At 44.5% G+C, this 12444-nt stretch overlaps 2 protein-coding genes across 4 annotated transcripts in view; one reads left to right on the top strand and one right to left on the bottom strand.

Annotated features, from left to right (window-relative positions):
* Positions 1-12444, bottom strand: part of PDZD2 (PDZ domain containing 2) — a 355202-nt gene that overhangs the window by 255076 nt on the left and 87682 nt on the right. The window lies entirely within an intron of this gene.
* Positions 1-12444, top strand: part of SUB1 (SUB1 regulator of transcription) — a 414045-nt gene that overhangs the window by 46749 nt on the left and 354852 nt on the right. The gene's annotated exons all lie outside the window — the stretch shown is intronic.

Here is a 12444-nt window from a genome sequence, read left to right on the forward strand (position 1 = left end):
CAACGCCAGAGCAAGGAAAGTGAGGGGTGTAGCCTTGGGAAAGTCCCAAGGACTGGATTAATGGGATCTAGAGGGCTGCATTTGACTCCTGGTCCCTGAGGTTCCCCACCCTAACCCTAAAGAGAGAGTTCACACTGGAAAAGATATTAGCCGAGATCCAAACAGCTAGTTGTGGCAAACCCAAAGGTCTGGGCACACTGATTGGTTCTGTTTCCGGTGTGTGTGTGTCTTTGAACCCTCATCCTCCATTACAGAATGTTCTCTTAAGTCGCCATGAGATTTGCCGTGTGGGCATGGTGGGGCTGATCTTTGATCCTTGACGGTGCTGAACGAGCCAAGCAGGACTTTTTCATCCCAGCTGTTGTAATAAATAGCTTGCTTAACTGTGGGAGGACCAAGACCAGCAAAACAATTATCACCAGCTGCAACAAAGACGGACTTCCAATATAAATACTTCCAAAATCTATTAATGTAATTACCCTCAATTTGATCCAATCATCACAAGCCTGGAAACAGTTTACTAGCATTCTGCCGTAAGCATTCATCAGCATCTGTGCCAAACAAGACTTTAAGAGAAATGGCTAGACTTAAAGATAGGATCTTAATTTATAGCCCCCAGTGGGGTTCCCCTCCCCCATGTGAGCACAGAACTCTTTACAAGTTAATAAAAATATTCATCATCTATGTGAGGGATGCAGCGTGTATCTTCCAGCCCAATACTGTGATCTATTACCAGCATTCATGGTATAAACTCTGAAAACCTAAGTGTCCTGCCCATTGCCAAGACTCAGTCACAGATGTGTCTGTGATTTTTTTCTGTTTTTATTAAAGTTACAGATACATCGAAAGCAGTGCGATTCATTCACGTAACTAAGCTTGCTAGGAACTTCGGCATAAAAAAGGAGTTGCTACCAGAAACGATTCCAATAACGTCAGTAAGCAATACAAGGGGAAAAAAGGTCAGCTGGGAAACTTTCAGATCTGGGAAATGGGAGGTTTAGATGGGCATGAATACACACACGTGCAGTACTGTAATGGGAAATTCAGAAGTGCAGGGTCTCTTCATGATAGCCACGCCCCCTCCCCCTTTTTTGCTGCTGGGTTGAGAATGAGATCCTTGTTAATGCCTTTTCCCACAACGTCCCTAGGAGCCCAATCAGCATGAGAGTGTTAGCTACTGAAAAGAGTCATCTCAGTGGCTGACTCACCTCCTTTCACTCTGATTGGCTCCAATCAGCAGGAAAGGATAAGGAAGCATGTTAGAATACACTTCTCAGTGGCTAACACACTCCCTTTTCATGCTGATTGGCTTATAGGATGCTGGAGACATAGGGACCCTGATGGGACCCTGCTCCCTAAAAAGTATGGGGTCTAAGACTCACTGAGACCCTGGACAACTACACCCCTGTACACAAGTATGAACAAGCGGTAAAAAACAGTTCAGTGTTATCCAACAAACGTTATACTTAGAGTAAACCCATTTAAGTCAATGGATTTAAGTTAGTTGAGTCCATTGATTGCAATGGCTGTACTCTGAGTAAGACTTAGGGCTCATCCAGACGGAGCGGGATAATCCAGGTTTTCCATACCCGCTCTGTCAGCTGAGAGTCTTCACTTGCCCCTTTTCCCGCTCCTTTCCCGCTTTTTGCTGATATTAAAAACACGCTTTTTTACCGTCCGCACACGCAGCCCGAACATGTGGCATCTTCTCGCTTTTTTCCTATCCATGCCCACGACACATCTGATTCATTGGGAAAATATGACGTCTGCTCCCCTCTCCCCTTCCACTGCTATCAGTTCTGCGCATGCGTGCTTGAACGCGGAAGCGCAAAAAGCTGGCAGTCATGGCCCAAACCGAATTTGGAGGAGGCTGCCACGAGTCCTCCCGTAGCCTGTGGGGCCCTGGGCAAAATCATAGGTGGCTGATGAAAGGGCGGCAGGCAGCACAAAGAACCCACTCAGGCAGGGGATTCGCACCTCCCCCCTAAAAGCCATGAGCACGCCTGCCTGCTTCACAGCTGATGAGCCGGAATCGGGCAGCACAAGGAATTCACTCAGGGGATTCAAACCTCCCGCCAAAGTACCTCACACAAACCCGATTCACAGCTGATGAGCAGAGAGGGGGGAAGCTGTCCAGCCACTCATCTGGGGATGGGGGATGCCCCAAGAGCGGGAAGCGGCTTACGAGGCTGCACGGCTACAAAGGAGAAAAACACGCCACAGCCCACCAAGCTTCTCATCGCACACAAACAACACCTATGGTTATGGTGTCCCCCACTTTACAACACCATGTCTGCTTGGCAAGTCTTGCAGAACTGCGCATTTGTGGTAAACCAGAATAGTGATTCCATTTGGCAAGCGAGTTCTTGGATATTTCCCGTTTCAGCTTGCCAAACACTCCCTCTGGTTACAGTTAGCCATAAGTCAGGATCGCAGCTAATTCTGTTGCTATGGGCGAAAGGCTATAGCTCTGTGACAGAGCACCTATAGCAGCATATCTGCTTGGCAAGTCTCGCAGAAATGCGCATTCGTGGTAAAGCAGAAAAGTTACTCCATTTAGTAAGCGGCTTCTTGGATATTTCCCTTTTCGGCTTGCCAAACACTCCCTATTGCAGCCATTTATAGGCCCCAGCAAGTACATCATAATTGGGGCACAAAAGTGATTTGTGTTTCCCCTTCCAGTTTCCCCTTCCTTCTGCTGCTTTCACAAATATGCTTTCTTGCATTTCTGCAATCACGTTAATCCAAAACGGTTAAACAGCCCTGTTACACTCCTTTTTATATACACGAACGTCTCAATTCCCATATACTTTGGAAAGCAATGCAGCAGCGGTTCCCTTCACACAAAGAGTGTGCGCCGGGCTCTCTAGGAGGTCAGAGTGCCGGCCTCTACTTCCTGCTTCTGCGCAAACCTGCATTTCCGCACCTGCGCAGTATATCCAACAGCACTGATTGGCCACGTTTTCCCGGGCGACGTTTCCACACAAGCGCAAACGTGCAAAGGACGGGATTGGCTGGAAAAGAGGAGGGGGACTGGGGAACCGCCCCAGGACCGCCCATGCAACAGCGTCATCTCTTAAATCCGCGGTATTGCGTCCAAGCGGCCGAAGGAACCGCGGATGATTCACGCTTTTAAAAAGTGTATCGCATTTTCCGCAGTTGTGCGAAAGCAGATTTAACCGCGCGAAAATGCGCTTTTGCACTTGGCGTCATCAGGACGACCGAAAAATAATGAGAACACAAAGCGGTCATGTCACACATTTTGCAGTCGTCTGGATGAGCCCTTAGTCAAATACTACCCCAACCTTCCAATTTGTCCAGGTTAGAATGTTCCTGAATAGATTACAATGCAAACTAGCAGAAAATTAAGAAAAAACTGAATCTGGATGATTAACTGAGAGTGGGAATAAAATGTCTGCCAACATCAGCAGGATCAATTTGAAACAATTTTAAAAAGAAATGGAACCAAAATGTGCAGCAGGAGATACCAGAAGATGTATGGCTATTTCTATTTGGTACAAGCTCAGCATTCTCAAAAGCCATTTGTTGTAAGGAAAATTGTGCTAAAATGGATTTTCACTCATGCAAAAATGGTATTGGACATGGCAAACTAGCCATGGACATCCAAGAGGATCAAGAAAATCAGGGATGGTCATTTTTTTCCACTGATGATAGAAACATTATTAAAGCCCATGGTAACTACTCTTATTAAGGAAATCTTCTAAGGCAATGTCACAATAGACCCATTGATATGCAACAGCCAGTATAGCAAAATGGTTAGATCGTGGACTATGACCTGGGAGACTAGGGTTCAAATCCTCAGTATGGACAACCAGACAAGTATGTGTGACATTATTCAGCCCATTTCCACATAAGCTTCCAGTAATGTATGATGCAAAAGAGACCCCTTCCCATGGCTGGCACCAGCCTGCCATGGACGCTCAGGCACTAGCCTGCAGTGGGCCCCTGCTTCCCTGCACTTAAATATGCCCTCTTGCCTGCCATCATACCCCCATTGCCATTTTGGGTGATGGCATGAATGCATGCACAGCGTGCTGATAAGACGACGGAAAAGGTGGCACTACTGAGCATATTTAAGTGCACATTAGCTGCATGCACGCACATGTGCAGGGGTGATGTTGGCTGGGAGAGTGCATGACCCAATGCTGGCAGGGATCATGGATAAGGAACTCCACTCTCTCATCCTCAGCCGCAGGAGCCCTCGGCCTGTGCCCTACCTGGCCACCTACTGGCACCTGGCTTGACCCTCCCCATCCCTACATACCTTTGATTTGATGCTGCCATGCTGTATGATTTCTCCCAAGGACTGAACATACAAATGCACAAAGAGTAAGCTTCCCATTCCAGGAATAAAGGGATGAGGTTGTCACTGCTTTCACACCAGCATTTCAGTGTTATTTCTTCTGCTGGTTTTCAAATCCATGTGTCACTTTTAATGAACTCAGGGTGTGAGCTAGTTGAGAGGAATGCAAATTTACTTATCCTTCTGGAAGCCTTTCCGCCTACTTTTGTGTGGGGCCAGAATTCCTCAAGCTGCTTTCACAATGAGGCTCTTAAACAGGCCTGCACTGATCTATTTAAATTGGGAGATTAAAATCAGTTGATCAATCAATGAAGGTCACTTTTAATTGGTTAGGGTGGAGGGTTAACAGGGCACATTTTAAGGCAATTTTGTTTCTGATGCAATACTGTATGAGAGAATGAACAACAAGTGAATTGTGTTTATATGTGATAAGAATTTATCTCCATAATCTGAAAAAGGAATCTCTATTGAGATTCTGATTAAAGCAGATATATTTAAATGCCAATTAACACGACAGATGAATAATATGTTAATATTGTTTTTAATAATGTTTTTAACCCCTTTTTAAAGTTGTTTTTTAATATTTTTAACACTGTTTTGTTTTAATGTATTTTAAGATCTGTTTTTATGATGTTTTAAAGTGTTTTTAGCGCTGGGAAGAAGGGCACGTTACAAATTAAATAATAAATAAAAACAAATAAATAAATAATCAAGGAAGGCTGCAAACCTATGCACACTTGCATGGGAGTAAGCCTCACTGAATGCTTGATTGTAATAGAACTAGGAGTAATTTTATTACTTTTGTGGGTAATTGTAATGTTTCCAGCATTACTTTTGGGCATTGCGGGGGGGGGGAAGCAGGGGATCTCTTCTGCTCCTCTGATTTGTGGATGAAAATCATGTCCCTCAAACTGGGCTTCTGTGCAGCATCACTCCTCCCTCATGCTCTGTGGTTGGGTAGGAGGCGACAAGGGAGGAGATGGAGAGTGAGACGGGGTGGAGTGGAGAAAACATTGTTTAAAAAAATGGACTCTGATGAAGAATGGAGTGGAGGGAGAAAGGAACTGGAGGGCAAGAACATGGATAAAGGAGGAGAAGGAGGCAGCAGCAGAATGGAGATAAAGAACTGTGGGGGTGAAAGATGACAACATGTGTGTGTGTGTGTCTGTGTGAATACTGTGCTTGCACTTGGCACACAAAGTGGCCTCCACCACCCTCTCTGGCTACTGTGCTGCATTTGCAGTATTTTAACTTTTTTGCATCTCAGGGGAAAATGTTTGCTTGGGTGAGTGTCCCTTAGTTGGTGGCAGGGAAGGGTCCAGGAGGTGGTTAAGTAAGAGAGATTATGCTTGCTGGCTGAGTGGGGGGGTTGCACTTGGTTTGACATGCAAAGATCTGAGTAGTGGCCTCTGCCCACCTCCCTTACCAGTGGAGAGACTACCATTGCTATACCATTGGATAAAAAGAATTATTCTACTACCTTAGTATATGTGTGTTTATTTTTAATGTTGTTTTAGGGTACTTCGATGTGCAGCAGCCAAGGCCAGCAACTTGTAGGTGTTTTTTTAAAAAAGTAACTGTAGTGATTACTTTTGAGAAAAAGTAAAGTAACACGTTATGTTCAGAGCAATTGCAATTGTAACAGTAATTACTACTTTTTTGGCCCATGTAACTGTAACTTATTACTTTTAAAAAGTAATCTTCCATGCTCTGGGAGAGAGGGTTGCATTTTTTAGTCTCATTTTGGGGTGTAGCTAGAAAGAGTCACAGACAGGCCTGCTCTCTGCACCATGGCTTTGGGGTGCCTCCCTAGAAGCCTGATGGAAAAGCAAGATCTATGGGACTTATAATGCTGAGAGCACCACCAGCCTATGCTCAGGTTATGAATCTGTGTAAATAAGAAACATACATGCTATATGTAGGGATGGAAAGATCTGTCAGTTTTGGTTTTCTCAGTTTCTCGGTTTTCCAACGTTAAACTCAGTTTGCTACATTTCTGCAGCAATCTGCGATTAAAAAAAAAACCCTCAAGAAAATTCTCCACCATTTTAGTGCACATTTTTCCAAATAAACAAACTTTTGCAGGCAGTTTAGACAAAGGTACACATTTTTGCAAGCCATTTCTCATAATATCATGCCTTTTTGCATGTTACATTCATTCATATATTCATTTTTATGCACACTTTCCCCTCATATATGCATTTTTGTAAATATTGTTTAGTTGGCAAACTGCATTCCAAAATTCTAATAAATGTGAATTTTGAAGGATGGATGTGTTTCGGTTCTCATATTGTTTCAGAAAGTGTGAATTTGATAAATTCTGCTTGAAATGTGAAATGAATTGAAATTCTCACCCATCCCTAGACTCTGTCATGTTTTTCCCCATTATTTTTAATGCAAAACTTAACGCTAGAGTGGCACATAGAACAGGCTACAGATTACACAGGGCTCTAGATCTCTACATGGCATGACTACTCAAGCTAAGGCATTGTTGCAACAATTTGACATGCCCTGCCCTGCCCTGAGACTACTAAAGTAGACTCGGGGCAGGCTCACTACCTGCATGGGAAATGTCTCCCAGATTGGGACTGGGCCGGCAAATGGGCGCTCCTATGCACAGGGCGGTGAGCAGACTCAGTCTTTTCACGCCTGTGCAGCCAGCAGTGTGTCCTTGGCAATGGGGGCGCAGATGCCTCAAGCAGTTCTTTTCCAGCCTCCTCCTCTGGATGCAACTCTGACTCCTCTGGTCCCGAGGACACAGCAGGAGGCGGATCTGGAGGCAGAGCATGGTTGGAAGGTGTGGAGATGCCACCGTCTCATCTATGGCAGGCGGCACCTCAGGGGTGGGGCTGTCACTGGCCAGACTACTGAAGTCTTCTCTGATTTCAAGCCCCTTCTGTTGCAGACCTCCGGATCCCAGGCTTCCTCCTCCTCTTCCTCCTGCCCACTTTGCCAAGAGTTCTCAACATGGCTTATTACAGGGTTGGTATTTCCTGTTCAGGCACAAAACACCTGAATAGGGCTCTTGTCTGTGTGACATCACACCAAAGTACATAATGTACATTCAAATGTTAAATGTTTTTGGACCCTTAGAAGTACCACAGCCACCGTTTTCTAGTTTGGGGAGGCATAAAATGAAGACAAAAAAACAAACAGACACTGTGCTAGTCTTCCTGCCTCAGAAGGAGGTATTATTATTATTGTTGTTGTTGTTGTTGTTGTTGTCTTTATTTATACCCCGCCATTTTTCCAAAACTGGAACTCATGTCGGCTTCCAGATAAAAAATACATATAATTAAAAACATACAAAGTCTACATTAAAATAAGATTAAACTATTTCCAGTATTAAAATCATACACACATATAGCTAAAAGAGTTCAAACTAGTTTAAAAATAATATAATAGACATTAGCAATGCAGCACCCTTCATGCCCTATCCTTAGCCTTCAATTCCAAAGGCTTGTTGGAATAAGAAGGTCTTTGCTTGTCGGCGGAAAGACTGCAAGGAGGGGGTCATTCTTACCTCCCTAGGAAGGGAATTCCAAAGCCTAGGGGCAGCTGCCGAGAAGGTACTCGCCCTTGCCACAAGTTCCAGGCCTACTCTAAAGCCCAGTCAGTTTTAAAGAATAGTTTACCACTGCTGCTCAACTTGATGTGAATACGGCAAGCCAGAGCATCTTAGTTAATGATGCTGAGCGTTAAACGTTCTCTCCAAGTCAATACTTTTAGACCTGGCATCTGAAAAGCCTATGAGCAGATCAAACGGCCCATCTGGCCCAGCATTCTTCTTCCAAGAGGGGCAAGGCAGATGTTTCCAGGAAGCTCATAACCCGGGCACAAAGGGAACGGCCCTTTCCTGCTGCTTGTCTGCAGCAAATAGCATTCAGGGATACACTGCTTCTGGATGTGTAGAGATTCCATTTAGCTATGACAGTGAAGTTGCTGCTGATACACATCTATGTTCTCTTCTATTTCTTACTCTGGTCCTCAGCATCCCAAACAAAAGTCCTTTCGGAAACCATGCTAATGCATGTGGCAGTAGGATTGAGTTTAAAATATCTGGCTTTCATCTTGCACATGCACCCAGAGGCATACGTTCAGTTGCAGCATAATTAGAAATCCAGGTAAGAAACAACAAAAACATAATACCAATATGGGCGATTTCCAGCGTTGTCCCAGCAGATATAATGGGACTTTCCCTTCCTCTCCCTCTCTGCACCTTGCCATGTTCCCCAATCCGATCCAGAGGGTTCCCCCCACCACTCATGTAGAAGGGCCTCCAGCATGCCATTTCAAATAGCAAGCTTGCAGAAGGCAAGCATTTCTTGCAGTGTCTTTCCAGACACCAAGAACAATACTTATTTAATGAGCAGATCAAGATAAAAAAAGAAATGGATGTGGGACAGAACTCCAGTTTGTACATAGGTTATTTAATTTGGCATGCGTTGTTTGCTTTATGTTTTATGTGTTTCAGTGTTTTAACATTCTCTTAGGTTGAAGCTGTCAACAAGATTTGGACATTTTTGACAAAGGTAATATAAGTGGGAATCTTGTCCACTGATTTTAAGACACATGGAATTTGACGTAGCTGCTGAGGGCTGTTTCTTATGAAACTTTTTTTGTGTGTGTTAAATATAAAGAGTCCATGCATTTGTATATCTTGCAGATATTTTTCCTTCAAAATACATAGAAGTGGAATCCTAATCATCTCCCTGATTGTGTGAAGCTGAAAAGGGGTGGAAGGGGGGGGAGGGAGAGAGAGAGAGAGAGAGAGAGAGGACTCTGCAAATGAAACAGTATGCAGGTATTTCCTACTCTGGTTCCAAGTGCTCAGCATGAAATGATGCGGAAGAAGCAATTGTCCACACCAAAAGAAAAGCACTCCGCCCATGTTCAGAGACAGGATTTTCTTTATTGTTGCTTCTCTCGTGTTCCAGGTAATTTCAAAACAGGAGTCTGGTAAGCCCCAGTTCAAATTAAGCAAAAGCAGCCCTGTGATAATGCACAGCCAGCTGGAAAGCTTTGATAACAGACTTCCGTTTCATGTATTATATTAAGTAGGCACAGGCTGCAGCTTTTTGGGGGGAAAAGTAACGAACAAGATACTTTGGAACAGTCTTTTATTATAAATGGTTTAGCACCAGAGTTAATCAAAGACCAAGAGCTCCCTGATTATCTCTGCATTTACCATCCCTCTGGACTCTTTAAAATTCTGGAAGGAAACCTTTAATGTCACAGAGAATTTTTGGGTTTCTTCTCTGCCAGGAGCTTCATTTTCCCAAGCCCAGACAAGCCACAAAATCCTACTTAAAGATGTGCAATTCCTACTTGTGCCCCCCTGCCAGAAAAAAAATCTGTTCATTTAACGTTAAAAATTAATTTAACTCCTTCAAATCTCACAAAGAAATCAGGATGCAAATGAAGCTTTGAAAGAGTCAGGAGGAATAACAAAATGCAGCTGAGTGCCTTGCTCAGGAAGAAATGGGGGGGGGGGAGAAGAACAGCATAATTTACATTTAATGTTCATTTTGGTTTATGCATCTATTGTTACTTAAAATCCATTTTCCCTTCTTTCCTGTGTAAAATTCTCTCCCCCACTCCTTCACACACAAAGGCTTTTAGTAACATCTTCTTAATTCTAAAGTAGCTTTTTATTCTTCCTCTTTTTTTTAACAACATCAGCATAAAGAACCATTTCTGTATGTTCCTTCCTAAGCCTTTTCTGAGTTTATCAATTTTACCTATTAAATATTTACCCATGAGAAATTGTTTGAAACTGAACCAGCCCCAAAGGCCTTTGTTCTTTTCCAAGAGACAGACTGGTTAAATGAGACACTGAAGATGTTTTTCATACATGCCCAGTTTCTTTCAGTTATATATATTTTATATATATGCAGCAGAATTATACTTCCCTTGTGTTTTCCAGGACTTCCAAGAGCATTTACTGACCAGCAAAATGAGAGCTTCTAGACAGGGCCAGTTATAAAGGGCGGCCAGGTTGGGCACTGGCCTGAGGGCCCTGGGGCTACAGGAGCCCCTGAGGGGCCCTCCGCTCCCCTTCCGTGATCCGTGCCCCCTCCACGCCCCCCACTTACCTGTCAGCCGGCTTTTTAGCATTGCCCTTAATGAAGATGGCGGCCGCAGCTTCCCTAAGGTACTGAAGCCTCTGCCGTCAGCTTAGTTGATGGCAGAGATGTGCGCGCATAGCACGCACGTGTGCCATCAACAAAGATGGCGACGGAGGCTTCATTCCCCTTTGGGAAACTGCGGCCGCCATCTTCATTAAGGGCAATGGTAAAGACTAGACAGGTAGGGGGGGCGTGGGGGGGGCCGCGCGTACGCACACACACACACACCGGGGTGCCAGGGCAAGCTGATGCCCAAGGGCCCCCGCATGCCTGGAGCCGGCCCTGCTTCTAGATTCTAGGAAAGGTGTAGTCAATGTGGTGTCCTCTATATGTTGTTGGACTACAACTCCTCCCATCCCTGATCACTGGCCATGTTGGCTGGTTCTAGGGATGGGTGAAAATTTAACTGAATTCAGATTTAGCACCTGATTTTTCAGTGGTCTGCATATTGTCCATCTTGCGGAGTGTTCCTGTTTGCTCTGAACTTCAGTGGCTTTTCCCCCAACACCGGATTTGTACCCCTTGAATATTCCCTCAAATATATTGTTCTTTTATTGATTTTACTCACAGCACAGCAGTACAGTGCACTCTCTCCCTCTCTCTCTGCCACCCCGCTTCAATAATCCAAGCTCCAAGTAGGGAGGAAGCAAACCAAGCCTATAATAGCGGAGGAGGAAAAGGATGTGAAGACACTTTCCTTTCAAACTATCGGTAATTCCTTTCAAAATATCAATTATTTGTATCAAAATATTGATAATTCCTATCAAAATATCAATTTTAATACTGATATTTTGGGGAGGAAAAGACAGACTGGTAAAAGCAATGGATAGCAGACAAAGAACAAACTCAAATTGATACAGAGTGTTAGGTTGATGCAATGCTTTTGAATCGGCACCAGCCAACAGATCCCATTCCTAGCTGGAGTTGAAGTGAAACAATAACAACTGGAGGACACCATGTTAACTAGCCCTGTTCTAGAATGTTAAGAACATAAGAAGCGCCCTGGTGGATGAAGCAAATGGCCCATCTAGTCCAGCATCCTGTTCTCACAGTGGCCAACCAGATGCCCATGGGAAACTCGCAAGCAGGAACTGAGCACAAGAACACTGTCCCCTCCTGCAGTTTCCAGCAGCTGGTATTCAGAAGCATATTGCCTCCAACTATAGAGTCAAAGCCCTGGCATCATGGCAACTAGCCACTGCTAGCCTTATCCTCCATGAATTTGTCTAATCCTCTTTAAAAGCCATCCAAGCTGGTGGCCATCACTGCTCTTATGGGAGTGAATTCCATAGTTTAACTATGCACTATGTGAAGAAGTACTTTCTTTTGTCTGTCCTGGAGCTTCCAACATTCAACTTCATTGAATAACCACAACTTCTAGTGTTAGGAGGGAGGGAGAAAAACTTCTCTGTATCCACTTTCCCCATGCCATGCATAATTTTACACACTTCTGTCATGTCACCTCTGAGAAGCCTACCTGGGTTCCATCAGCTACGTCCAAAATGCATATGAAGGTACAGAAATGTGGGGCACAGAGTTGCAGTAGCAGCCATGTGATAGGACGGCCCCGCCCTCCCGCCACTGGCAGCACTGCAGCTTACTGGATAGGGCTGGGCTTGCAGCAATGCCAGTGTGGGAAGGGTGGCTCCATCCAGCTACATGGGGCGCTACTGCAGCCATGTGCTCCAGATTTCTGCACCCTTGCATGCATTTTGGAAGAAGCAGATGGAACCTGGCTGCACTCCTCCCTGAAACCTTCTAAATCTAGATGTTGCTCTCTACTGATTGTGGTTGGAAGAATGTTGCTCTCTACTGATCGTGGTTGGAAGACACAAAGGCACACGGTCACTCCACGGAGAAGCAGCTCCCATCAATATACATATGAAGCTAAGTATGGGGACTTGGGGTGGGAGTCATAAAGGTGAGGAGAATCCTTGTTATTGAACAAATTTCTTATGGGTTTAATTCTTTTGTACTATTTGACTTGAATGG

Source organism: Rhineura floridana, chromosome 1, assembly GCF_030035675.1.
Source record: "Rhineura floridana isolate rRhiFlo1 chromosome 1, rRhiFlo1.hap2, whole genome shotgun sequence".
In the NCBI taxonomy this organism is placed as follows: Eukaryota; Metazoa; Chordata; class Lepidosauria; order Squamata; family Rhineuridae; genus Rhineura; species Rhineura floridana.